The sequence below is a fragment of the Schistocerca americana genome, chromosome 8, assembly GCF_021461395.2.
Source record: "Schistocerca americana isolate TAMUIC-IGC-003095 chromosome 8, iqSchAmer2.1, whole genome shotgun sequence".
Taxonomy (NCBI): domain Eukaryota; kingdom Metazoa; phylum Arthropoda; class Insecta; order Orthoptera; family Acrididae; genus Schistocerca; species Schistocerca americana.
The window spans coordinates 69,447,679-69,473,747 of record NC_060126.1 but is presented as its reverse complement, the minus strand read 5'-3'; the positions used below and the strand labels follow the sequence as shown (position 1 = coordinate 69,473,747).

The 26,069-nt window shown below is 48.7% G+C and overlaps 16 non-coding genes across 16 annotated transcripts; 7 read left to right on the top strand and 9 right to left on the bottom strand.

Annotated features, from left to right (window-relative positions):
• Positions 1–770: 770 nt before the first annotated feature.
• Positions 771–842, bottom strand: Trnag-ccc. Its single transcript has one exon. It is a non-coding gene; the product is annotated as a tRNA-Gly (tRNA).
• Positions 843–1,481: 639 nt separating this feature from the next.
• On the top strand, positions 1,482–1,553 carry Trnae-uuc. Its single transcript has one exon. It is a non-coding gene; the product is annotated as a tRNA-Glu (tRNA).
• A 1,016-nt stretch (positions 1,554–2,569) lies between these two features.
• On the bottom strand, positions 2,570–2,641 carry Trnag-ccc. The gene has a single exon. It is a non-coding gene; the product is annotated as a tRNA-Gly (tRNA).
• Positions 2,642–3,280: 639 nt separating this feature from the next.
• Trnae-uuc lies at positions 3,281–3,352 on the top strand. Its single transcript has one exon. It is a non-coding gene; the product is annotated as a tRNA-Glu (tRNA).
• A 1,006-nt stretch (positions 3,353–4,358) lies between these two features.
• Positions 4,359–4,430, bottom strand: Trnag-ccc. The gene has a single exon. It is a non-coding gene; the product is annotated as a tRNA-Gly (tRNA).
• A 639-nt stretch (positions 4,431–5,069) lies between these two features.
• Positions 5,070–5,141, top strand: Trnae-uuc. Its single transcript has one exon. It is a non-coding gene; the product is annotated as a tRNA-Glu (tRNA).
• Positions 5,142–6,148: 1,007 nt separating this feature from the next.
• Positions 6,149–6,220, bottom strand: Trnag-ccc. The gene has a single exon. It is a non-coding gene; the product is annotated as a tRNA-Gly (tRNA).
• Positions 6,221–6,859: 639 nt separating this feature from the next.
• Positions 6,860–6,931, top strand: Trnae-uuc. The gene has a single exon. It is a non-coding gene; the product is annotated as a tRNA-Glu (tRNA).
• A 1,007-nt stretch (positions 6,932–7,938) lies between these two features.
• Trnag-ccc lies at positions 7,939–8,010 on the bottom strand. The gene has a single exon. It is a non-coding gene; the product is annotated as a tRNA-Gly (tRNA).
• Positions 8,011–8,649: 639 nt separating this feature from the next.
• On the top strand, positions 8,650–8,721 carry Trnae-uuc. Its single transcript has one exon. It is a non-coding gene; the product is annotated as a tRNA-Glu (tRNA).
• Positions 8,722–9,727: 1,006 nt separating this feature from the next.
• Trnag-ccc lies at positions 9,728–9,799 on the bottom strand. The gene has a single exon. It is a non-coding gene; the product is annotated as a tRNA-Gly (tRNA).
• Positions 9,800–10,438: 639 nt separating this feature from the next.
• Positions 10,439–10,510, top strand: Trnae-uuc. Its single transcript has one exon. It is a non-coding gene; the product is annotated as a tRNA-Glu (tRNA).
• Positions 10,511–11,516: 1,006 nt separating this feature from the next.
• On the bottom strand, positions 11,517–11,588 carry Trnag-ccc. The gene has a single exon. It is a non-coding gene; the product is annotated as a tRNA-Gly (tRNA).
• Positions 11,589–12,227: 639 nt separating this feature from the next.
• Trnae-uuc lies at positions 12,228–12,299 on the top strand. Its single transcript has one exon. It is a non-coding gene; the product is annotated as a tRNA-Glu (tRNA).
• Positions 12,300–13,474: 1,175 nt separating this feature from the next.
• Trnag-ccc lies at positions 13,475–13,546 on the bottom strand. The gene has a single exon. It is a non-coding gene; the product is annotated as a tRNA-Gly (tRNA).
• A 9,130-nt stretch (positions 13,547–22,676) lies between these two features.
• On the bottom strand, positions 22,677–22,748 carry Trnag-ccc. Its single transcript has one exon. It is a non-coding gene; the product is annotated as a tRNA-Gly (tRNA).
• Positions 22,749–26,069: the final 3,321 nt, after the last annotated feature.

The window sequence follows — 26,069 nt, the reverse complement described above, 5'->3', positions numbered from 1 at the left end:
ATGGGTTCAATCCCTCCACGGGCCATTCCATTTTCTCCCCTGATAGGAAATGCTGTCTCCTGCGAGACTCTGCCAGGCAGATTCTAAATGATGTGCACATCCAGCTAGAAGTCTGAACGTTTCGCTAAGGGGTTGCCAACGGCCAGCTCACTTTCGATTAATGAAGTTAAGCAGACGTTTGCGTGGTTAGTGAGTGGATGGGTGATCGTCCGGGAACTCTGCGTGCTATTGGACCCTTTCATTTCAACCCCCACCCTCCTCCTTTTGTGCTACAGTGTTGACGTGCTATGATGCCTCCCTAAGCAATTTAAATTACGTTAACGAACATATGACCGAAAATTTAATGACGCTGTTTGCAAAAAGAGCGCAAGGAAAGTGCAAGAACGACTTTGGCAATAACAGAACCGTACGAATCAACAGATAATTTCTCAAATGTGTAGATAACACTGTGGCGAAGCAGTGAGATTTCAGAAATTTGTAAATGAAAGTTTAGCTTTTCGTATTGAAAAGGAAAAGTACTCTTGATTACTTTATTTCTCGCAGCCGATTGTCGTACTTCTCCTGTCATATCGGCCCCACCGCCGAGCGGCAGCGAGCGGCAGTCGAGCAAAGTCGGGCCAAGTCGACACACGATGAAGTGAAATCAATCCACTTAGCTGGAACGAGGCAGGAGACGAGGAGATACTACCTGTGCCGCGACGCGTGGCAATTTCGAGGATCGCATGGTCTTGAACACACACTATTGCGCTACGCAAAAATGACAATCCTCCTGCGATGGCCGGGAATCGAACCCGGATCAACTGCTTGGGAAGCAACCACGCTGACCGTTACACCACCACCGCATTGCGTTGCAGGCTTCCTGTGTCGCGGTGCGTTGCCGCCCCTGCTGCCACCAGAGGCTCAAGCGACCCTGCTGCAGGCCCTCTGCCCTCCAGCACATCGGAACGCGATGCCACGTTGCTTCCAGGGCGATGCACTGTAACTAGACGCAGCATTGACTTCCGCCGAGTAATCCACCCTTTCATGTACGGCATGGTGGGAAAACAATTCTGAAATTAGAACTTCTTAGTGAGGCTGCGGTGGCGAATATTCCTGTATGCCTCGGTGGCGCAGTGGGCTGTGCGTGTCATTATCTTAAGGGCGTACGTTCTATCCTCAACTCAGCCTTCTCATTTTCTGTCCACGACGGTGAAAGGCACAGCATAGCTTTTGCGAGGTAAGGCCGTGTTTGCCGTTTATTACCACCTAGGCTACTTTGTGTCAACGTGTGTTTGTTTCCAGTTATTACTAATTACAGTTTTACTAGTTGCACTCGAGACTGAAAGCGATGATTGCCTAGTATGACTTGCGCGCTTTGGGAGTGAGTAAGCGGGATCGTGGTGGCGGACAGAGTTCAGCGTTGGCGCCAGGTTCGGCCCTAAAGTTGCGTGGAGGAGAAGTATTTCTGGACGCATACACACGTAGTGGATAGTTAAGGTATGTCCGGTATGGTCTAGTGGCTAGGATACCTGGCTTTCACCCAGGAGGCCCGGGTTCGATTCCCGGTACCTGAACGTGAAGTTTCGGGGCTGAGATGAGAAAACTTCTCACGGCCGCTTTTCGTCTGCGTGGAGCTGCTGCTGTGGGTTCCAAGTATAAGGTGAGAGAAAGTCAAGAAAAAGAGATACATCCTCACGTTAATGGAGGGGCCGTTTTGAAGGGAGAGGAGACGGTATTGCGGTTTTGGACTGCTGATGCGACAGTGTTGCACTGCCCGTTAGCTCAGTGGGCTATAGCGTCGTGCTAGTAACGCGTCGGTCATGGGTTCAATCCCTCCACGGGCCATTCCATTTTCTCCCCTGATAGGAAATGCTGTCTCCTGCGAGACTCTGCCAGGCAGATTCTAAATGATGTGCACATCCAGCTAGAAGTCTGAACGTTTCGCTAAGGGGTTGCCAACGGCCAGCTCACTTTCGATTAATGAAGTTAAGCAGACGTTTGCGTGGTTAGTGAGTGGATGGGTGATCGTCCGGGAACTCTGCGTGCTATTGGACCCTTTCATTTCAACCCCCACCCTCCTCCTTTTGTGCTACAGTGTTGACGTGCTATGATGCCTCCCTAAGCAATTTAAATTACGTTAACGAACATATGACCGAAAATTTAATGACGCTGTTTGCAAAAAGAGCGCAAGGAAAGTGCAAGAACGACTTTGGCAATAACAGAACCGTACGAATCAACAGATAATTTCTCAAATGTGTAGATAACACTGTGGCGAAGCAGTGAGATTTCAGAAATTTGTAAATGAAAGTTTAGCTTTTCGTATTGAAAAGGAAAAGTACTCTTGATTACTTTATTTCTCGCAGCCGATTGTCGTACTTCTCCTGTCATATCGGCCCCACCGCCGAGCGGCAGCGAGCGGCAGTCGAGCAAAGTCGGGCCAAGTCGACACACGATGAAGTGAAATCAATCCACTTAGCTGGAACGAGGCAGGAGACGAGGAGATACTACCTGTGCCGCGACGCGTGGCAATTTCGAGGATCGCATGGTCTTGAACACACACTATTGCGCTACGCAAAAATGACAATCCTCCTGCGATGGCCGGGAATCGAACCCGGATCAACTGCTTGGGAAGCAACCACGCTGACCGTTACACCACCACCGCATTGCGTTGCAGGCTTCCTGTGTCGCGGTGCGTTGCCGCCCCTGCTGCCACCAGAGGCTCAAGCGACCCTGCTGCAGGCCCTCTGCCCTCCAGCACATCGGAACGCGATGCCACGTTGCTTCCAGGGCGATGCACTGTAACTAGACGCAGCATTGACTTCCGCCGAGTAATCCACCCTTTCATGTACGGCATGGTGGGAAAACAATTCTGAAATTAGAACTTCTTAGTGAGGCTGCGGTGGCGAATATTCCTGTATGCCTCGGTGGCGCAGTGGGCTGTGCGTGTCATTATCTTAAGGGCGTACGTTCTATCCTCAACTCAGCCTTCTCATTTTCTGTCCACGACGGTGAAAGGCACAGCATAGCTTTTGCGAGGTAAGGCCGTGTTTGCCGTTTATTACCACCTAGGCTACTTTGTGTCAACGTGTGTTTGTTTCCAGTTATTACTAATTACAGTTTTACTAGTTGCACTCGAGACTGAAAGCGATGATTGCCTAGTATGACTTGCGCGCTTTGGGAGTGAGTAAGCGGGATCGTGGTGGCGGACAGAGTTCAGCGTTGGCGCCAGGTTCGGCCCTAAAGTTGCGTGGAGGAGAAGTATTTCTGGACGCATACACACGTAGTGGATAGTTAAGGTATGTCCGGTATGGTCTAGTGGCTAGGATACCTGGCTTTCACCCAGGAGGCCCGGGTTCGATTCCCGGTACCTGAACGTGAAGTTTCGGGGCTGAGATGAGAAAACTTCTCACGGCCGTTTTTCGTCTTCGTGGAGCTGCTGCTCTGGGTTTCAAGTATAAGGTGAGAGAAAGTCAAGAAAAAGAGATACATCCTCACGTTAATGGAGGGGCCGTTTTGAAGGGAGAGGAGACGGTATTGCGGTTTTGGACTGCTGATGCGACAGTGTTGCACTGCCCGTTAGCTCAGTGGGCTATAGCGTCGTGCTAGTAACGCGTCGGTCATGGGTTCAATCCCTCCACGGGCCATTCCATTTTCTCCCCTGATAGGAAATGCTGTCTCCTGCGAGACTCTGCCAGGCAGATTCTAAATGATGTGCACATCCAGCTAGAAGTCTGAACGTTTCGCTAAGGGGTTGCCAACGGCCAGCTCACTTTCGATTAATGAAGTTAAGCAGACGTTTGCGTGGTTAGTGAGTGGATGGGTGATCGTCCGGGAACTCTGCGTGCTATTGGACCCTTTCATTTCAACCCCCACCCTCCTCCTTTTGTGCTACAGTGTTGACGTGCTATGATGCCTCCCTAAGCAATTTAAATTACGTTAACGAACATATGACCGAAAATTTAATGACGCTGTTTGCAAAAAGAGCGCAAGGAAAGTGCAAGAACGACTTTGGCAATAACAGAACCGTACGAATCAACAGATAATTTCTCAAATGTGTAGATAACACTGTGGCGAAGCAGTGAGATTTCAGAAATTTGTAAATGAAAGTTTAGCTTTTCGTATTGAAAAGGAAAAGTACTCTTGATTACTTTATTTCTCGCAGCCGATTGTCGTACTTCACCTGTCATATCGGCCCCACCGCCGAGCGGCAGCGAGCGGCAGTCGGGCCAAGTCGACACACGATGAAGTGAAATCAATCCACTTAGCTGGAACGAGGCAGGAGACGAGGAGATACTACCTGTGCCGCGACGCGTGGCAATTTCGAGGATCGCATGGTCTTGAACACACACTATTGCGCTACGCAAAAATGACAATCCTCCTGCGATGGCCGGGAATCGAACCCGGATCAACTGCTTGGGAAGCAACCATGCTGTCCGTTACACCACCACCGCATTGCGTTGCAGGCTTCCTGTGTCGCGGTGCGTTGCCGCCCCTGCTGCCACCAGAGGCTCAAGCGACCCTGCAGCGGCACCTCTGCCCTCCAGCACATCGGAACGCGATGCCACGTTGCTTCCAGGGCGATGCACTGTAACTAGACGCAGCATTGACTTCCGCCGAGTAATCCACCCTTTCATGTACGGCATGGTGGGAAAACAATTCTGAAATTAGAACTTCTTAGTGAGGCTGCGGTGGCGAATATTCCTGTATGCCTCGGTGGCGCAGTGGGCTGTGCGTGTCATTATCTTAAGGGCGTACGTTCTATCCTCAACTCAGCCTTCTCATTTTCTGTCCACGACGGTGAAAGGCACAGGATAGCTTTTGCGAGGTAAGGCCGTGTTTGCCGTTTATTACCACCTAGGCTACTTTGTGTCAACGTGTGTTTGTTTCCAGTTATTACTAATTACAGTTTTACTAGTTGCACTCGAGACTGAAAGCGATGATTGCCTAGTATGACTTGCGCGCTTTGGGAGTGAGTAAGCGGGATCGTGGTGGCGGACAGAGTTCAGCGTTGGCGCCAGGTTCGGCCCTAAAGTTGCGTGGAGGAGAAGTATTTCTGGACGCATACACACGTAGTGGATCGTTGAGGTATGTCCGGTATGGTCTAGTGGCTAGGATACCTGGCTTTCACCCAGGAGGCCCGGGTTCTATTCCCGGTACCTGAACGTGAACGTTTCGGAGCTGAGATGAGAAAACTTCTCACGGCCGTTTTTCGTCTTCGTGGAGCTGCTGCTCTGGGTTCCAAGTATAAGGTGAGAGAAAGTCAAGAAAAAGAGATACATCCTCACGTTAATGGAGGGGCCGTTTTGAAGGGAGAGGAGACGGTTTTGCGGTTTTGGACTGCTGATGCGACAGTGTTGCACTGCCCGTTAGCTCAGTGGGCTATAGCGTCGTGCTAGTAACACGTCGGTCATGGGTTCAATCCCTCCACGGGCCATTCCATTTTCTCCCCTGATAGGAAATGTTGTCTCCTGCGAGACTCTGCCAGGCAGATTCTAAATGATGTGCACATCCAGCTAGAAGTCTGAACGTTTCGCTAAGGGGTTGCCAACGGCCAGCTAACTTTCGATTAATGAAGTTAAGCAGACGTTTGCGTGGTTAGTGAGTGGATGGGTGATCGTCCGGGAACTCTGCGTGCTATTGGACCCTTTCATTTCAACCCCCACCCTCCTCCTTCTGTGCTACAGTGTTGACGTGCTATGATGCCTCCCTAAGCAATTTAAATTACGTTAACGAACATATGACCGAAAATTTAATGACGCTGTTTGCAAAAAGAGCGCAAGGAAAGTGCAAGAACGACTTTGGCAATAACAGAACCGTACGAATCAACAGATAATTACTCAAATGTGTAGATAACACTGTGGCGAAGCAGTGAGATTTCCGAAATTTGTAAATGAAAGTTTAGCTTTTCGTATTGAAAAGGAAAAGTACTCTTGATTACTTTATTTCTCGCAGCCGATTGTCGTACTTCTCCTGTCATATCGGCCCCACCGCCGAGCGGCAGCGAGCGGCAGTCGGGCCAAGTCGACACACGATGAAGTGAAATCAATCCACTTAGCTGGAACGAGGCAGCAGACGAGGAGATACTACCTGTGCCGCGACGCGTGGCAATTTCGAGGATCGCATGGTCTTGAACACACACTATTGCGCTACGCAAAAATGACAATCCTCCTGCGATGGCCGGGAATCGAACCCGGATCAACTGCTTGGGAAGCAACCACGCTGACCGTTACACCACCACCGCATTGCGTTGCAGGCTTCCTGTGTCGCGGTGCGTTGCCGCCCCTGCTGCCACCAGAGGCTCAAGCGACCCTGCTGCAGGCCCTCTGCCCTCCAGCACATCGGAACGCGATGCCACGTTGCTTCCAGGGCGATGCACTGTAACTAGACGCAGCATTGACTTCCGCCGAGTAATCCACCCTTTCATGTACGGCATGGTGGGAAAACAATTCTGAAATTAGAACTTCTTAGTGAGGCTGCGGTGGCGAATATTCCTGTATGCCTCGGTGGCGCAGTGGGCTGTGCGTGTCATTATCTTAAGGGCGTACGTTCTATCCTCAACTCAGCCTTCTCATTTTCTGTCCACGACGGTGAAAGGCACAGCATAGCTTTTGCGAGGTAAGGCCGTATTTGCCGTTTATTACCACCTAGGCTACTTTGTGTCAACGTGTGTTTGTTTCCAGTTATTACTAATTACAGTTTTACTAGTTGCACTCGAGACTGAAAGCGATGATTGCCTAGTATGACTTGCGCGCTTTGGGAGTGAGTAAGCGGGATCGTGGTGGCGGACAGAGTTCAGCGTTGGCGCCAGGTTCGGCCCTAAAGTTGCGTGGAGGAGAAGTATTTCTGGACGCATACACACGTAGTGGATCGTTGAGGTATGTCCGGTATGGTCTAGTGGCTAGGATACCTGGCTTTCACCCAGGAGGCCCGGGTTCTATTCCCGGTACCTGAACGTGAACGTTTCGGAGCTGAGATGAGAAAACTTCTCACGGCCGTTTTTCGTCTTCGTGGAGCTGCTGCTCTGGGTTCCAAGTATAAGGTGAGAGAAAGTCAAGAAAAAGAGATACATCCTCACGTTAATGGAGGGGCCGTTTTGAAGGGAGAGGAGACGGTTTTGCGGTTTTGGACTGCTGATGCGACAGTGTTGCACTGCCCGTTAGCTCAGTGGGCTATAGCGTCGTGCTAGTAACACGTCGGTCATGGGTTCAATCCCTCCACGGGCCATTCCATTTTCTCCCCTGATAGGAAATGTTGTCTCCTGCGAGACTCTGCCAGGCAGATTCTAAATGATGTGCACATCCAGCTAGAAGTCTGAACGTTTCGCTAAGGGGTTGCCAACGGCCAGCTCACTTTCGATTAATGAAGTTAAGCAGACGTTTGCGTGGTTAGTGAGTGGATGGGTGATCGTCCGGGAACTCTGCGTGCTATTGGACCCTTTCATTTCAACCCCCACCCTCCTCCTTCTGTGCTACAGTGTTGACGTGCTATGATGCCTCCCTAAGCAATTTAAATTACGTTAACGAACATATGACCGAAAATTTAATGACGCTGTTTGCAAAAAGAGCGCAAGGAAAGTGCAAGAACGACTTTGGCAATAACAGAACCGTACGAATCAACAGATAATTACTCAAATGTGTAGATAACACTGTGGCGAAGCAGTGAGATTTCCGAAATTTGTAAATGAAAGTTTAGCTTTTCGTATTGAAAAGGAAAAGTACTCTTGATTACTTTATTTCTCGCAGCCGATTGTCGTACTTCTCCTGTCATATCGGCCCCACCGCCGAGCGGCAGCGAGCGGCAGTCGGGCCAAGTCGACACACGATGAAGTGAAATCAATCCACTTAGCTGGAACGAGGCAGCAGACGAGGAGATACTACCTGTGCCGCGACGCGTGGCAATTTCGAGGATCGCATGGTCTTGAACACACACTATTGCGCTACGCAAAAATGACAATCCTCCTGCGATGGCCGGGAATCGAACCCGGATCAACTGCTTGGGAAGCAACCACGCTGACCGTTACACCACCACCGCATTGCGTTGCAGGCTTCCTGTGTCGCGGTGCGTTGCCGCCCCTGCTGCCACCAGAGGCTCAAGCGACCCTGCTGCAGGCCCTCTGCCCTCCAGCACATCGGAACGCGATGCCACGTTGCTTCCAGGGCGATGCACTGTAACTAGACGCAGCATTGACTTCCGCCGAGTAATCCACCCTTTCATGTACGGCATGGTGGGAAAACAATTCTGAAATTAGAACTTCTTAGTGAGGCTGCGGTGGCGAATATTCCTGTATGCCTCGGTGGCGCAGTGGGCTGTGCGTGTCATTATCTTAAGGGCGTACGTTCTATCCTCAACTCAGCCTCCTCATTTTCTGTCCACGACGGTGAAAGGCACAGCATAGCTTTTGCGAGGTAAGGCCGTGTTTGCCGTTTATTACCACCTAGGCTACTTTGTGTCAACGTGTGTTTGTTTCCAGTTATTACTAATTACAGTTTTACTAGTTGCACTCGAGACTGAAAGCGATGATTGCCTAGTATGACTTGCGCGCTTTGGGAGTGAGTAAGCGGGATCGTGGTGGCGGACAGAGTTCAGCGTTGGCGCCAGGTTCGGCCCTAAAGTTGCGTGGAGGAGAAGTATTTCTGGACGCATACACACGTAGTGGATAGTTAAGGTATGTCCGGTATGGTCTAGTGGCTAGGATACCTGGCTTTCACCCAGGAGGCCCGGGTTCGATTCCCGGTACCTGAACGTGAAGTTTCGGGGCTGAGATGAGAAAACTTCTCACGGCCGTTTTTCGTCTTCGTGGAGCTGCTGCTCTGGGTTCCAAGTATAAGGTGAGAGAAAGTCAAGAAAAAGAGATACATCCTCACGTTAATGGAGGGGCCGTTTTGAAGGGAGAGGAGACGGTATTGCGGTTTTGGACTGCTGATGCGACAGTGTTGCACTGCCCGTTAGCTCAGTGGGCTATAGCGTCGTGCTAGTAACGCGTCGGTCATGGGTTCAATCCCTCCACGGGCCATTCCATTTTCTCCCCTGATAGGAAATGCTGTCTCCTGCGAGACTCTGCCAGGCAGATTCTAAATGATGTGCACATCCAGCTAGAAGTCTGAACGTTTCGCTAAGGGGTTGCCAACGGCCAGCTCACTTTCGATTAATGAAGTTAAGCAGACGTTTGCGTGGTTAGTGAGTGGATGGGTGATCGTCCGGGAACTCTGCGTGCTATTGGACCCTTTCATTTCAACCCCCACCCTCCTCCTTCTGTGCTACAGTGTTGACGTGCTATGATGCCTCCCTAAGCAATTTAAATTACGTTAACGAACATATGACCGAAAATTTAATGACGCTGTTTGCAAAAAGAGCGCAAGGAAAGTGCAAGAACGACTTTGGCAATAACAGAACCGTACGAATCAACAGATAATTACTCAAATGTGTAGATAACACTGTGGCGAAGCAGTGAGATTTCCGAAATTTGTAAATGAAAGTTTAGCTTTTCGTATTGAAAAGGAAAAGTACTCTTGATTACTTTATTTCTCGCAGCCGATTGTCGTACTTCTCCTGTCATATCGGCCCCACCGCCGAGCGGCAGCGAGCGGCAGTCGGGCCAAGTCGACACACGATGAAGTGAAATCAATCCACTTAGCTGGAACGAGGCAGCAGACGAGGAGATACTACCTGTGCCGCGACGCGTGGCAATTTCGAGGATCGCATGGTCTTGAACACACACTATTGCGCTACGCAAAAATGACAATCCTCCTGCGATGGCCGGGAATCGAACCCGGATCAACTGCTTGGGAAGCAACCACGCTGACCGTTACACCACCACCGCATTGCGTTGCAGGCTTCCTGTGTCGCGGTGCGTTGCCGCCCCTGCTGCCACCAGAGGCTCAAGCGACCCTGCTGCAGGCCCTCTGCCCTCCAGCACATCGGAACGCGATGCCACGTTGCTTCCAGGGCGATGCACTGTAACTAGACGCAGCATTGACTTCCGCCGAGTAATCCACCCTTTCATGTACGGCATGGTGGGAAAACAATTCTGAAATTAGAACTTCTTAGTGAGGCTGCGGTGGCGAATATTCCTGTATGCCTCGGTGGCGCAGTGGGCTGTGCGTGTCATTATCTTAAGGGCGTACGTTCTATCCTCAACTCAGCCTCCTCATTTTCTGTCCACGACGGTGAAAGGCACAGCATAGCTTTTGCGAGGTAAGGCCGTGTTTGCCGTTTATTACCACCTAGGCTACTTTGTGTCAACGTGTGTTTGTTTCCAGTTATTACTAATTACAGTTTTACTAGTTGCACTCGAGACTGAAAGCGATGATTGCCTAGTATGACTTGCGCGCTTTGGGAGTGAGTAAGCGGGATCGTGGTGGCGGACAGAGTTCAGCGTTGGCGCCAGGTTCGGCCCTAAAGTTGCGTGGAGGAGAAGTATTTCTGGACGCATACACACGTAGTGGATAGTTAAGGTATGTCCGGTATGGTCTAGTGGCTAGGATACCTGGCTTTCACCCAGGAGGCCCGGGTTCGATTCCCGGTACCTGAACGTGAAGTTTCGGGGCTGAGATGAGAAAACTTCTCACGGCCGTTTTTCGTCTTCGTGGAGCTGCTGCTCTGGGTTCCAAGTATAAGGTGAGAGAAAGTCAAGAAAAAGAGATACATCCTCACGTTAATGGAGGGGCCGTTTTGAAGGGAGAGGAGACGGTATTGCGGTTTTGGACTGCTGATGCGACAGTGTTGCACTGCCCGTTAGCTCAGTGGGCTATAGCGTCGTGCTAGTAACGCGTCGGTCATGGGTTCAATCCCTCCACGGGCCATTCCATTTTCTCCCCTGATAGGAAATGCTGTCTCCTGCGAGACTCTGCCAGGCAGATTCTAAATGATGTGCACATCCAGCTAGAAGTCTGAACGTTTCGCTAAGGGGTTGCCAACGGCCAGCTCACTTTCGATTAATGAAGTTAAGCAGACGTTTGCGTGGTTAGTGAGTGGATGGGTGATCGTCCGGGAACTCTGCGTGCTATTGGACCCTTTCATTTCAACCCCCACCCTCCTCCTTTTGTGCTACAGTGTTGACGTGCTATGATGCCTCCCTAAGCAATTTAAATTACGTTAACGAACATATGACCGAAAATTTAATGACGCTGTTTGCAAAAAGAGCGCAAGGAAAGTGCAAGAACGACTTTGGCAATAACAGAACCGTACGAATCAACAGATAATTTCTCAAATTTGTAGATAACACTGTGGCGAAGCAGTGAGATTTCAGAAATTTGTAAATGAAAGTTTAGCTTTTCGTATTGAAAAGGAAAAGTACTCTTGATTACTTTATTTCTCGCAGCCGATTGTCGTACTTCTCCTGTCATATCGGCCCCACCGCCGAGCGGCAGCGAGCGGCAGTCGGGCCAAGTCGACACACGATGAAGTGAAATCAATCCACTTAGCTGGAACGAGGCAGGAGACGAGGAGATACTACCTGTGCCGCGACGCGTGGCAATTTCGAGGATCGCATGGTCTCGAACACACACTATTGCGCTACGCAAAAATGACAATCCTCCTGCGATGGCCGGGAATCGAACCCGGATCAACTGCTTGGGAAGCAACCATGCTGACCGTTACACCACCACCGCATTGCGTTGCAGGCTTCCTGTGTCGCGGTGCGTTGCCGCCCCTGCTGCCACCAGAGGCTCAAGCGACCCTGCTGCAGGCCCTCTGCCCTCCAGCACATCGGAACGCGATGCCACGTTGCTTCCAGGGCGATGCACTGTAACTAGACGCAGCATTGACTTCCGCCGAGTAATCCACCCTTTCGTGTACGGCATGGTGGGAAAACAATTCTGAAATTAGAACTTCTTAGTGAGGCTGCGGTGGCGAATATTCCTGTATGCCTCGGTGCCGCAGTGGGCTGTGCGTGTCATTATCTTAAGGGCGTACGTTCTATCCTCAACTCAGCCTTCTCATTTTCTGTCCACGACGGTGAAAGGCACAGCATAGCTTTTGCGAGGTAAGGCCGTATTTGCCGTTTATTACCACCTAGGCTACTTTGCGTCAACGTGTGTTTGTTTCCAGTTATTACTAATTACAGTTTTACTAGTTGCACTCGAGACTGAAAGCGATGATTGCCTAGTATGACTTGCGCGCTTTGGGAGTGAGTAAGCGGGATCGTGGTGGCGGACAGAGTTCAGCGTTGGCGCCAGGTTCGGCCCTAAAGTTGCGTGGAGGAGAAGTATTTCTGGACGCATACACACGTAGTGGATCGTTGAGGTATGTCCGGTATGGTCTAGTGGCTAGGATACCTGGCTTTCACCCAGGAGGCCCGGGTTCGATTCCCGGTGCCTGAACGTGAAGTTTCGGGGCTGAGATGAGAAAACTTCTCACGGCCGTTTTTCGTCTTCGTGGAGCTGCTGCTCTGGGTTCCAAGTATAAGGTGAGAGAAAGTCAAGAAAAAGAGATACATCCTCACGTTAATGGAGGGGCCGTTTTGAAGGGAGAGGAGACGGTATTGCGGTTTTGGACTGCTGATGCGACAGTGTTGCACTGCCCGTTAGCTCAGTGGGCTATAGCGTCGTGCTAGTAACGCGTCGGTCATGGGTTCAATCCCTCCACGGGCCATTCCATTTTCTCCCCTGATAGGAAATGTTGTCTCCTGCGAGACTCTGCCAGGCAGATTCTAAATGATGTGCACATCCAGCTAGAAGTCTGAACGTTTCGCTAAGGGGTTGCCAACGGCAAGCTCACTTTCGATTAATGAAGTTAAGCAGACGTTTGCGTGGTTAGTGAGTGGATGGGTGATCGTCCGGGAACTCTGCGTGCTATTGGACCCTTTCATTTCAACCCCCACCCTCCTCCTTTTGTGCTACAGTGTTGACGTGCTATGATGCCTCCCTAAGCAATTTAAATTACGTTAACGAACATATGACCGAAAATTTAATGACGCTGTTTGCAAAAAGAGCGCAAGGAAAGTGCAAGAACGACTTTGGCAATAACAGAACCGTACGAATCAACAGATAATTTCTCAAATGTGTAGATAACACTGTGGCGAAGCAGTGAGATTTCCGAAATTTGTAAATGAAAGTTTAGCTTTTCGTATTGAAAAGGAAAAGTACTCTTGATTACTTTATTTCTCGCAGCCGATTGTCGTACTTCTCCTGTCATATCGGCCCCACCGCCGAGCGGCAGCGAGCGGCAGTCGGGCCAAGTCGACACACGATGAAGTGAAATCAATCCACTTAGCTGGAACGAGGCAGCAGACGAGGAGATACTACCTGTGCCGCGACGCGTGGCAATTTCGAGGATCGCATGGTCTCGAACACACACTATTGCGCTACGCAAAAATGACAATCCTCCTGCGATGGCCGGGAATCACACACTATTGCGCTACGCAAAAATGACAATCCTCCTGCGATGGCCAGGAATCGAACCACACACTATTGCGCTACGCAAAAATGACAATCCTCCTGCGATGGCCGGGAATCGAACCACACACTATTGCGCTACGCAAAAATGACAATCCTCCTGCGATGGCCGGGAATCGAACCCGGATCAACTGCTTGGGAAGCAACCATGCTGATCGTTACACCACCACCGCATTGCGTTGCAGGCTTCCTGTGTCGCGGTGCGTTGCCGCCCCTGCTGCCACCAGAGGCTCAAGCGACCCTGCTGCAGGCCCTCTGCCCTCCAGCACATCGGAACGCGATGCCACGTTGCTTCCAGGGCGATGCACTGTAACTAGACGCAGCATTGACTTCCGCCGAGTAATCCACCCTTTCATGTACGGCATGGTGGGAAAACAATTCTGAAATTAGAACTTCTTAGTGAGGCTGCGGTGGCGAATATTGCTGTATGCCTCGGTGGCGCAGTGGGCTGTGCGTGTCATTATCTTAAGGGCGTACGTTCTATCCTCAACTCAGCCTTCTGATTTTCTGTCCACGACGGTGAAAGGCACAGCATAGCTTTTGCGAGGTAAGGCCGTGTTTGCCGTTTATTACCACCTAGGCTACTTTGCGTCAACGTGTGTTTGTTTCCAGTTATTACTAATTACAGTTTTACTAGTTGCACTCGAGACTGAAAGCGATGATTGCCTAGTATGACTTGCGCGCTTTGGGAGTGAGTAAGCGGGATCGTGGTGGCGGACAGAGTTCAGCGTTGGCGCCAGGTTCGGCCCTAAAGTTGCGTGGAGGAGAAGTATTTCTGGACGCATACACACGTAGTGGATCGTTGAGGTATGTCCGGTATGGTCTAGTGGTACAGTTGTGCTTGAGACGCGCTAGTGTGACGAGGTCACGTCCGCTCCGCCAAGCTAGCGATTGTTTACAAGTGGTGTTTGTGTCCGTCGCGTGTCGTATTACTGTTCTGTGCCTGCCTGTTGTTGTGACTTTTGTGTTAACGTTCGATGCTGTTAGCCCGTTAAGGGTTAATTAGCGATATGTCTTGTTAGTGTCCCAGGAAGAATACCCTGAAATTTGAATTTGATAAGTCAACCCGTGCTCTGCAACCAAGCTCACTAGAGATCCACGAATGGATTGTCGACGTCCTCGGGATAACTACAGAACAGGTCCACACTGCCTATTACGATTTGGAACAATACTGTTTCTTCGTCAAGCTGCACAATCCTGTTATTACGGAGCGACTGCTGCTGAAATTCGGGGAAACATTGTATTTCGCCATCGGAACGGAACTGTGAGTATCGTTACGCTTTCAAATGCTGGTGTAGAGTTGAAAAATGTCCGTGTTTTGAATCTCCCACCGGAAGTTGAAAATTGCTACCTGAAGGAGGTTTTGTCGAAGTACGGTGACGTCAGGTCTGTTAGAAATGAAATGTGGTCCATGGAACATAAGCTGCAGTGTTATAGCGGGGTGCGATCCGTTGAAATGGAAGTAAAGGTTAATGTCCTGTCGCACGTAATGGTGAGTGGATACAAGGGGCTAGTTACGTATACCGGACAAATTCCCACGTGCCATATTTGTAACGAGAGTGGTCACCTGAGGCAGGATTGTCCCCGTCGCATGTTTGTTTTAAGAAACAATTTGCAACTGCGACAGCGGCTTACATTTAGTGATGTCCTGATGCGAAATAATGTAGAACAGCCCGTTGTCTCTCTGCATTCCGATACCGTGCAAGATCCCACTTTAGTGAATGACAGTGCAATGATAATGCCTATTGTAGAGGAGCAATCCGCCCCTGCTGCTAGTGACCGTAGTGCCTCCGGCAATAAGCGCCCTCGGGACTCAGCCGATATTTCTTCAGATGAGGATGGTTCCGGTCACACCCACTCTGTGCAAAAGCAAAAAGCCAGTAATGAACCAGCACTGGAATCAGCCATTGCAATGGAGGCGGAATCATCAGGCCAACCCAATGCCAATGTTCCATTATCAGCTAATGATGCAGTCGCTGAAATGGAACCGGTCGAGGGAGCCATGCAGGCATCAATTCCAGAGGGACCCGAAAATACGACTCGGGAATGTGCTCAACATACTGAAGGCACTTCCTCGCCTACGGTAGAACAAGGCACTAAGGTGCAACTTGTTGATCCAGTCGGTAGTAGTGATCACGTTCACGACTTAACTGACCCCCACTGTGCTGCCCAAAAACAAGAGGGACCTGCACAAGGGACAGGCATTCCAAATACAGCCGAAACCGCGCAAAACACACAGCGGCGCCGCCTGAAGCCGCAGCCAAACGTCAACGTCGGCAGGGCGCAGGCGAAACGCAACGGGAGCACACAACGGCAAAAATCACCTGACAGTAAAGGAGTTGGAAATCCTGAAGTGTCAGTCAGTGTAGATCAAGACACTCGCAAAGATAGACATACAGCCTCCGCAGCTTCACAAACAGTAGTGAAGTAGCAGCGGGTTTCCGACTGGATCTTCTTCCCCTAAAATACATTGTACACATTGGGCGAAGTGTAAATCTCGGATTTTGTACTCACTCTACTTTGACGTCCATACATGACCATTAACCTTCTCGGATGAGTCAAGCATATAAAATATTAACTATTAACGTTAACAGGATAACGTCAGATTTGAAAAAAGTTGTGTTAAAACAATTTATCTATGAAACAGAGGCGGATGTTGCTTTGTTGCAAGAAGTGTTATTCACTGATTTCACCGTGCCCGGTTTTCAAATATTTTATAATGTCCTACCGGACGCAAATACGGGAACCGCAATTTTAACTCGTGAAGGTATACCGGTAATGTTGTTGGATAAACTAGTTACAGGAAGAGGCCTAAGTTGTCAAATATATGATGTCACTGTTGTAAATGTTTATGCACCGTCCGGTACCACCAACAGAGCTGCGCGAGCTCAATTCTTCAAGGAAGACATAATCTACTTGCTGAGGAAAAATCCTGCGTCCGTAATAATTGGTGGCGACTTCAATTGTGTAGTTAACCGGAAAGATCAGGTACCGCATTTTAACTAGTCCAAGGAGCTGCATGACTTAATCAAAAACATGAAGTACAAAGATGCATGGGAAGTCAAATTCCCTACGCTAGTCAAATTCACGCATTTCACTTCGACATCATGCAGTCGGATAGATAGGCAATATGTGTCGGCGAATCTAAGTCATAACGTGTTGGACGTGGAAGTAATCCCGACATACTGCTCGGATCACTGTGGATTTTCTGTGACTATCAATTTAGCAAAGCAACCTACAAAATTATACCGCAATCAGTGGATGCTTAACATTGCCCATCTCAATGATGACGAACTAGAAGAGTGGGTCAAAGCCACGTGGACGGCATGTTTGAAATCAGTGCATAAATACGGATCTAAAATCGAATGGTGGGTCAAGTTTGCCAAACCTAAACTTAGGCAAACCTTAAAATCATACAGTTTTCAAAAAACTAGAGATGGCAAAAAGACAATCGAATTTTACTATACGGTATTGCGAGAACTACATGACAAACACAACGTAGCTACTACTCATCTAGAGCAAATTCGCAAAATAAAAGCGAAGCTTCTAAGTATCACACGACAGTAGTTAGAGGGATTAAAGCTTAAATCAAAGGCAAAGTCTGTACTACAAGAAGAAACTACTTCAATGTTTCACCTGCTCAGACACCAACTTAATAGGCGACGCAGTTTTATTGAAGACCTCAAACTCGAAGACGGGACTGTACTTACAGACCAAAATGACATAGTGCGCGCAATCCAACAACATTTCGCTCACCTCTACACTAAAGACCAGACTGCCGAGACTGCAAGTACTGAACTGTTGCACTTCTTAACGGAAAGGATCACTAATGAAGAAAACAACTGTCTGATTGCTGCATTTGCAGAGGACGAAATATTTAATCTCGTAAAGACGTCACCTTCCAACAAATCGGCGGGTCCATATGGATTACCAAAAGAATTTTATCAAAAGTTTTGGCATCTAATTGGGTCAACATTCACGGATGTAATAAACGAAACCTTACATGGAGGAGACTTACCAACTGAACTTAAGGAAGGAAAACTGGTCTTGATTCCGAAAGGTTCAGGACGAAAGAAAATCGATAATTTTCGCCCATTAATGTTGATGAACTATGATTACAAGACCATTGCCCGAGCACTTAAGGAGAGACTCACACCACTTCTCAGAACAGTAATAAAAGGCCATCAAGCCTGCTTCCCGGGCCGGACAATCATGTCAGTCATCTCCGAATACAGAGACCTTGTTTCTATCGTAGCAGTCACCGACATCAGGTGTGCGCTATACTTCATCGATTTCTGCAAGGCATTTGACCATGTCAGCCACCGGTACGTGGATCTCATATTTAAACACCTGGCTTTTGACGATCGAGCAGTTAGTGTAATTCATCAGATGATGACCGGCATAACTGCAAAGGCTTACGTAAACGGGCAGCCGACGAAAACTATTCATATACAGAGGGGCGTTCCACAAGGGATCCCGTTATCAATGCTTTTGTATGTTCTTGCACTTGAGCCTTTGCTACGGCAACTCAGAGACAAATTAAGTGGCGTCACAATATCCGGGGTCACGCTTACAGCAAAAGCCTATGTTGATGACGTGGGCGTCGTCCTTCGACACGGAGATGAAATTACAATTCTGCAAGAGACGATATGTCAATATAGTCGCGCCTCTGGTGCAAAGGCGAACATACGTAAGAGTAAAATCTTAAACCTAAGAGGATTTGACAGGGCACGCAGCCAATGGGCTACACTAGTTGATTCCCACAAAACACTAGGTATTACTATAAACAATTGTCCCATGAATATGGCTGCAGTAAATTGGCGGAACACGGCGAACAAAATACAGGGTGCGTTCAACGAACTTTGTTGGCGATCCGCGAATTTATTGCAGAAAGTTCAATTAATTAACACCTACATGTTTTCTAAAGCCTGTTTTGTAGCACAAATATTCCCAGCACCGAAATTACAGGTGAAAAAGGTAATGCGCCTTGCCAATAGTTACTTGTGGAAAGGCAACATTTTTACAGTTAGACTCGACAGTGTGACCAAAGCAAGACTGATGGGCGGTTTAGGGCTAACTAATTTGGTTAAAAAAGCATCTGCACTTTACGTCAAAAGAACCCTATTTATGATTAATAAGGACGGAAATAACATTACCTCCAGACTCTTCACAATTGTCCAGCCAGGTTCCCTGCAACCCCCGGTGAATGTGGGCCAACTAAACAACAAACTCACGCATGTCAAGGAATTTTATATTGAGGTCAGCTACTTAGAGGCAGGCACGGCGTACAAGTCACATATAACTACAAGAGAGATTCTAAATACATGGCACAAATCGGATACACGAAATACCATAGAAATCAAATATCCGAACGTCATATGGCGTACTGTATGGAAAAATATTAGCCTCAAAATCCATTCAACAGACGTGGCTTCCACTTGGTACAAGGTAGTCAGCGATACTGTGCCAACCAATGAAAAACTTTATCGAATAGGACTCAGTGATACAAATCACTGCATTAAGTGTGGATTAGTGGACACACTTCAACACAGATTCACGTGCAGTGGACTAGTACACACTTGGACATGGATCAGAAGAAAGATGGCACTCCTCACCAGAAGTGATGGCCGCAATTATACGCCACAAATGCTGTTACAGCCTGAAGAGATATTTTTCCCAGAACTGAAAAATAACACTGTCATGTGGCTCATGGGTCACTACACACATTACGTAATTGGTAGAAATGGATCTGACAATTCAATTGATTTCATGGTCTACATGGAATCAGCTTACTGGGAATCCAAAAAACTCAGTAACCATAAAAACCTCTACGGCAACATGTTGAATATAGTCTTCGAGAAAACAGGCATAGGATAACAACGAACCACAACACGATAGAAACTATAAGGACGTAAATGGCCAACAGTGACTCAGTTAACTATTATTGATCATTGAGAAGTGACTACTGGCACTACACGGTATTATATACGAAAATAACAAAACCAACAGAAATAAATAAAAAAAAGGTAACGTCTGACAAAAACAAACAAAAAAAAGGTGATTAAAAAAAGACAAAAAAAACAAAAAAAAGTGGCTAGGATACCTGGCTTTCACCCAGGAGGCCCGGGTTCGATTCCCGGTACCGGAACGGAATTTTTTCCACACAAATCGTGACAAGTTTGAGCTGTCCGAGCGGCCGTTTCCCGTCCTGCTAAAAAAAAAAGGTCGGTAGAGCATGAGACTCTTTAAAAAAAAAAAAAGTGGCTAGGATACCTGGCTTTCACCCAGGAGGCATGGGTTCGATTCCCGGTACCGGAACGGAATTTTTTCCACACAAATCGTGACAAGTTTGAGCTGTCCGAGCGGCCGTTTCCCATCCTGCTAAAAAAAAAAAGGTCGGTAGAGCATGAGACTCTTAAAAAAAAAAAAAGTGGCTAGGATACCTGGCTTTCACCCAGGAGGCCCGGGTTCGATTCCCGGTACCTGAACGTGAATTTTCGGGGCTGAGATGAGAAAACTTCTCACGGCCGTTTTTCGTCTTCGTGGAGCTGCTGCTCTGGGTTCCAGGTATAAGGTGAGAGAAAGTCAAGAAAAAGAGATACATCCTCACGTTAATGGCGGGGCCGTTTTGAAGGGAGAGGAGACGGTTTTGCGGTTTTGGACTGCTGATGCGACAGTGTTGCATTGCCCGTTAGCTCAGTGGGCTATAGCGTCGTGCTAGTAACGCGTAGGTCATGGGTTCCATCCCTCCACGGGCCATTCCATTTTCTGCCCTAATAGGAAATGCTGTCTCCTGCGAGACTCTTTTAGGCAGATTCTAAATGATGTGCACATCCAGCTAGAAGTCTGAACGTTTCGCTAAGGGGTTGCCAACGGCCAGCTCACTTTCGATTAATGAAGTTAAGCAGACATTTGCGTGGTTAGTGAGTGGATGGGTGATCGTCCGGGAACTCTGCGTGCTATTGGACCCTTCCATTTCAACCCCCACCCTCCTCCTTTTGTGCTAAAGTGTTGACGTGCTATGATGCCTCCCTAAGCAATTTAAATTACGTTAACGAACATATGATCCAAAATTTAACTAGGCTGTTTGCAAAAAGAGCGCAAGGAAAGTGCAAGAACGACTTTGGCAATAACAGAACCGTACGAATCAACAGATAATTTCTCAAATGTGTAGATAACACTGTGGCGAAGCAGTGAGATTTCCGAAATTTGTAAATGAAAGTTTAGCTTTTCGTATTGAAAAGGAAAAGTACTCTTGATTACTTTATTTCTCGCAGCCGATTGTTGTACTTCTCCTGTCATATCGGCCCCACCGCTGAGCGGGGTCGAGCAAAGTCATGCCAAGTCGACACACGATGAAGTGAAATCAATCCACTTAGCTGGAACGAGGCAGGAGACGAGGAGATACTACCTGTGCCGCGACACGTGGCAAATTCGAGGATCGAATGGCCTTGAACACACACTATTGCGCTACGCAAAAATGACAAATCCTCCTGCGGTCTCCGGGAATCGAATTTGGATCAACTGCTTGGGAAGCAACCATGCTGACCGTTACACTACCATCGCATTGCGCTGCAGGCTTCCTCTGTCGCGGTGCGCTGCCGCCCCTGCTGCCACCAGAGGATCAAGCGACCCTGCTGCAGGCCCTCTGCCCTCCAGCACATCGGAACGCGGTGCCACGTTGCTTCCAGGGCGATGCACTGTATCTAGACGCAGCATTGACTTCCGCCGAGAAATCCACCATTTCATGCACGGCATGGTGGGAAAACAATTCTGAAATTAGAACTTCTTAGTGAGGCTGCGGTGGCGAGTATTCCTTTATGCCTCGGTGGCGCAGTGGGCTGCGCGTGTCGTTATCTTAAGGGCGTACGTTCTATCCTCAACCCAGCCATTTCATTTTCTCTCCACGACGGTGAAAGGCACAGCATAGCTTTTGCGAGGTAAGGCCGTATTTGCCGTTTATTACCACCTAGGCTACTTTGCGTCAACGTGTGTTTGTTTCCAGTTGTTACTAATTACAGTTTTGCTAGTTGCACTCGAGACTGAAAGCGATGTTTGCCTAGTATGACTTGCGCGCTTTGGGAGTGAGTAAGCGGGATCGTGGTGGCGGACAGAGTTCAGCGTTGGCGCCAGATTCGGCCCTAAAGTTGCGTGGAGGAGAAGTATTTCTGGACGCATACACACGAAGTGGATCGTTGAGGTATGTCCGGTATGGTCTAGTGGCTGGGATACCTGGCTTTCACCCGGGAGGCCCGGGTTCGATTCCCGATACCTGAACGTGAATTTTCGGGGCTGAGATGAGAAAACTTCTCACGGCCGTTTTTCGTCTTCGTGGAGCTGCTGCTCTGGGTTCCAGGTATAAGGTGAGAGAAAGTCAAGAAAAAGAGATACATCCTCACGTTAATGGCGGGGCCGTTTTGAAGGGAGAGGAGACGGTTTTGCGGTTTTGGACTACTGATGCGACAGTGTTGCATTGCCCGTTAGCTCAGTGGGCTATAGCGTCGTGCTAGTAACGCGTAGGTCATGGATTCCATCCCTCCACGGGCCATTCCATTTTCTGCCCTAATAGGAAATGCTGTCTCCTGCGAGACTCTTTTAGGCAGATTCTAAATGATGTGCACATCCAGCTAGAAGTCTGAACGTTTCGCTAAGGGGTTGCCAACGGCCAGCTCACTTTCGATTAATGAAGTTAAGCAGACGTTTGCGTGGTTAGTGAGTGGATGGGTGATCGTCCGGGAACTGTGCGTCCTATTGGACCCTTTCATTTCAACCCCCACCCTCCTCCTTTTGTGCTACAGTGTTGACGTGCTATGATGCCTCCCTAAGCAATTTAAATTACGTTAACGAACATATGATCCAAAATTTAACTAGGCTGTTTGCAAAAAGAGCGCAAGGAAAGTGCAAGAACGACTTTGGCAATAACAGAACCGTACGAATCAACAGATAATTTCTCAAATGTGTAGATAACACTGTGGCGAAGCAGTGAGATTTCCGAAATTTGTAAATGAAAGTTTAGCTTTTCGTATTGAAAAGGAAAAGTACTCTTGATTACTTTATTTCTCGCAGCCGATTGTCGTACTTCTCCTGTCATATCGGCCCCACCGCCGAGCGTCAGCGAGCGGCAGTCGAGCAAAGTCGGGCGAAGTCCACACACTGGAGTGAAGTCAACTGAAGGACCCGCCGACTTAGCTGGTACGATGCGAGAGACGAGCAGATTCAATTTGCGCCGCGACACCTGGCAATTCCGAGGATCGCATGGCGATGAACCCACACCATTGCGCTACGCAATAATCAGAAAGCTCCTGCGGTGGCCGGGAATCGAACCCGGATCAACTGCTTGGGAAGCAGCCATGCTGATCGTTACACCACCACCGCACTGCGCCCCAGACTTCCCCTCTCGTGATATGTTGCCGCAGCTGCTGCCACCAGCGGCCGAAGCGAATCTGCTGCAGGCGCCCTGCCCACCAGCACATCCGAACGCTTTGCCACGCTGATTCCAGCGCGATGCACTGCAACTAGGCGCAGCATTGACTTCTGCTGAGAAGTCCACTCTTTCGTGTTCGGCATGATGGGAAAAGAATTCTGAAATTAGAATTACTTAGTGAGGCTGGCGGTGGCGAGTATTCCTGTGTGCCCCCCTGGCGCAGTGGGCAGCACGTGTCCTCTTCCTAAAGGCGTACGTTCGATCCTCACCTCAGCCATCTCATTTTCTCTCCACGACGGTGAAACGCACAGCATAGCTTTTTCGAGGTAAGGCCGTATTTGCCGTTTATTACCACCTAGGCTTCTTTGCTTCAATGTGAGAGTGTTTGTTTCCAGTTATTAGTAATTACAGTTTTGCTAGTTGCACTCGAGACTGAAAGTGATGTTTGTGTAGTATGACTTGGGCGCTTTGAGAGTGAGTAAGCAGGATCGTGGCGGCGGACAGAAATCAGCGTAGCGCCAGATTCGGCCCTAAAGTTGCGTGGAGGAGAAGTAGTTCTCGACGCATACACACATAGTGGATCCTTGAGGTATGTGCGGTATGGTCTAGTGGCGTAGTTCGCCGGCGGCCGGCGGCCGGCGTGGAGGTAGGATGTAGTGAGGTGTGCGCTGCGCCGTCTGTGCCTCCGCGTGGTAAGTCTCGCGCTTGCTGCAGTTTAAAGCTCTGTTTATCGAACACTTCGAGAAGTAATGAGTACTATGCAGTGATGGCCCAGCCAGGGCGAAAAGATACGTTGAAATTTACCTTTGATTCTCGATATGCCAGACCTAAGTCGTTTGAAGTAGAGAATTGGTTAGAAGAAGATGTGAAGCTCTCCTTTAATGATATAATCGGGATCCACCTGTCGATTGTCGCTTGTGTCGTGTTTGTTAAACTTCGTATTTCAGAGTTGTGCAGGAAAATAGTTGAGTCTTCCGGAGCTGTCATGAAATGTAAGCACTCAGATGGAAACGTTGGTGAAGTCACCGTTGCACATGCTGGTTTTGGCATTCGCACAGTTCGAATCTTCGAGTTGCCTTTTGAGATTACAACAGACCAAATTAATGCCGTAATTTCACCCTTCGGTAAAGTGCTCAGCAACTTTGCCGAGAAATGGTCAAGCGCGCATAAATTCCCAGTATTAAATTGAGTGCGGCAGCTTCGAGTAGAGTTACAAAAGCACATCCGGTCGTACGTCAATGTCTGCGGATATAGAGGGATTGTAATTTATGATAACCAACCGCGAGCCTGTGCCGCCTGCAACAAGCCTGGGCCCGCAGCTCGTGGTCGTGCGGTAGCGTTCTCACTTCCCACGCCCGGGTTCCCTGGTTCGATTCCCGGCGGGGTCAGGGATTTTCTCTGCCTCGTGATGGCTGGGTGTTGTGTGATGTGCTTAGGTTAGTTAGGTTTAAGTAGTTCTAAGTTCTAGGGGACTGATGACCATAGATGTGAAGTCCCATAGTGCTCAGAGCCATTTGAAGCATTTCAACAAGCCTGGGCACGTTCGCGCAGCTGCCGGCCGGCGAGGCCGCCAGGCCACCTGCTATGACAACACTGCCTGGAACTTAACGCCGCCGTGGCACGCGGACGACCGACTGCCTCCTCAGCCCCTGAATCGTGTCCAAATACGAATTCTCAAGACACTGAAATTCCGATGGACGTCTGTGCCGTCATAACTGACGACCTACAAGAGTCCCACCAACCTACGAGAACAGTTTAAGTTCCACCGAAACAGGCACCTGCAACTGTTAAGGCAGCAGATCCGCCGGAAGTTGAAGACCGACACACCTTGGAGGAAAGCGAAACTAACTTGACTACTGAAGAAAGTCCGTCGAGAGGCAATTCTCCAAAAAAAAAAAAAAAGAAGAAACGCCGGCTGGCGCGCAAAGGCGCAGAGGAGACAGCTCCTACACTCCGACAAAAAGCAAAGGAAATAGGTAGTAGCTGGAGCCAACAGATGGCTGGCAACACGAAAGCGACACCAGTTTCTGAGGAGCGTTCCCCTTCTGTGCTGGAAAAACGGGACGTCCAAGGAAAGCTAACAAAGAAAGCAAGCACCTACCCTCAAGAAGCGAATCACTCTCCTGAAGATTCACTCGTCCCACCCACGACGACAACGTCAACCAGCTGGGCAGACGAAAGCGATCATAACAATGCGGATGAAGAAATGACAGACGTTTCAGAAACTAAAACAGACTGTACACCCAGCCCCAAAGGTGGCTGATTTCTTCAACGAAGACGTCACCGTGAACGAACTTTCTAAAGAACAAGGACACCACTGAAACATTTGCTACCGGTGAATATTATTAAAATGAGTTTTAAAGCTGACGCTTGCGAGACAAAACGGAAGAATGTTGTTTAAAGTTTGACCAAGTAGAACGAACACTGTCTGACATACAAGCCTACAAGATCGCTACAGTAAACCTTAATAGGATTCATAGTTCCTTTAAATTACAGAACTTAAAAGATTTAATATATGCTTCTGACAGTGACATTATCCTTTTACAAGAAGTGACAGACATTGAGCTCGGTAACGTACCTGGCTTCAACGCCATTATAAACCCAGGGCATGGAACGGAAATGGGCACAGCTCTTCTCCCAAAGGAGGGCACAGTAGTCCAAGATGTGGTAACACTACCAAACAGTAAAGGCATAGCGGCCACAATAAACAAAATACGAGTCATTAACGTCTATGCCCCTTCAGGATCCAGCAACAGGCACCGCAGAGCGGAGTTCTTTAAAGAAGAAGTTGTACCACTATTTGGAACTCGATATGAACACCTTATCCTGGGAGGATACTTTAACTGTGTTTTGCATGCCAAAGACCAAACTCCCAATTTCAACAAGTGTACTGAACTGGAACGTATAGTTAATGACCTAAGACTAATAGACTCATGGGAGCATATGCACGATGCCGCCCCTGGCTTCACGCACACCACAAGTCACTCGGCGAGCCGTCTAGACAGAATATATGTAACGCACAATTTGAAACACCACATTTTTCACTCCGAAATATGGCCTACCGTTTTCTCGGATCATGCTGCGTACACATGCACAATCAATCTGACAAAACAAGGGACCTACCGAGGTAGAGACACATGGAAGTTCAACGTGTCCCATCTGGAAGACCAAGCTTATCAGGAGGCATTTTACAAGTTATGGAGAGAGTGTGAAAGCAAATTTAGCTCGTACAACTCTGGCACTGACTGGTGGCTGAAACATGCCAAACCTAA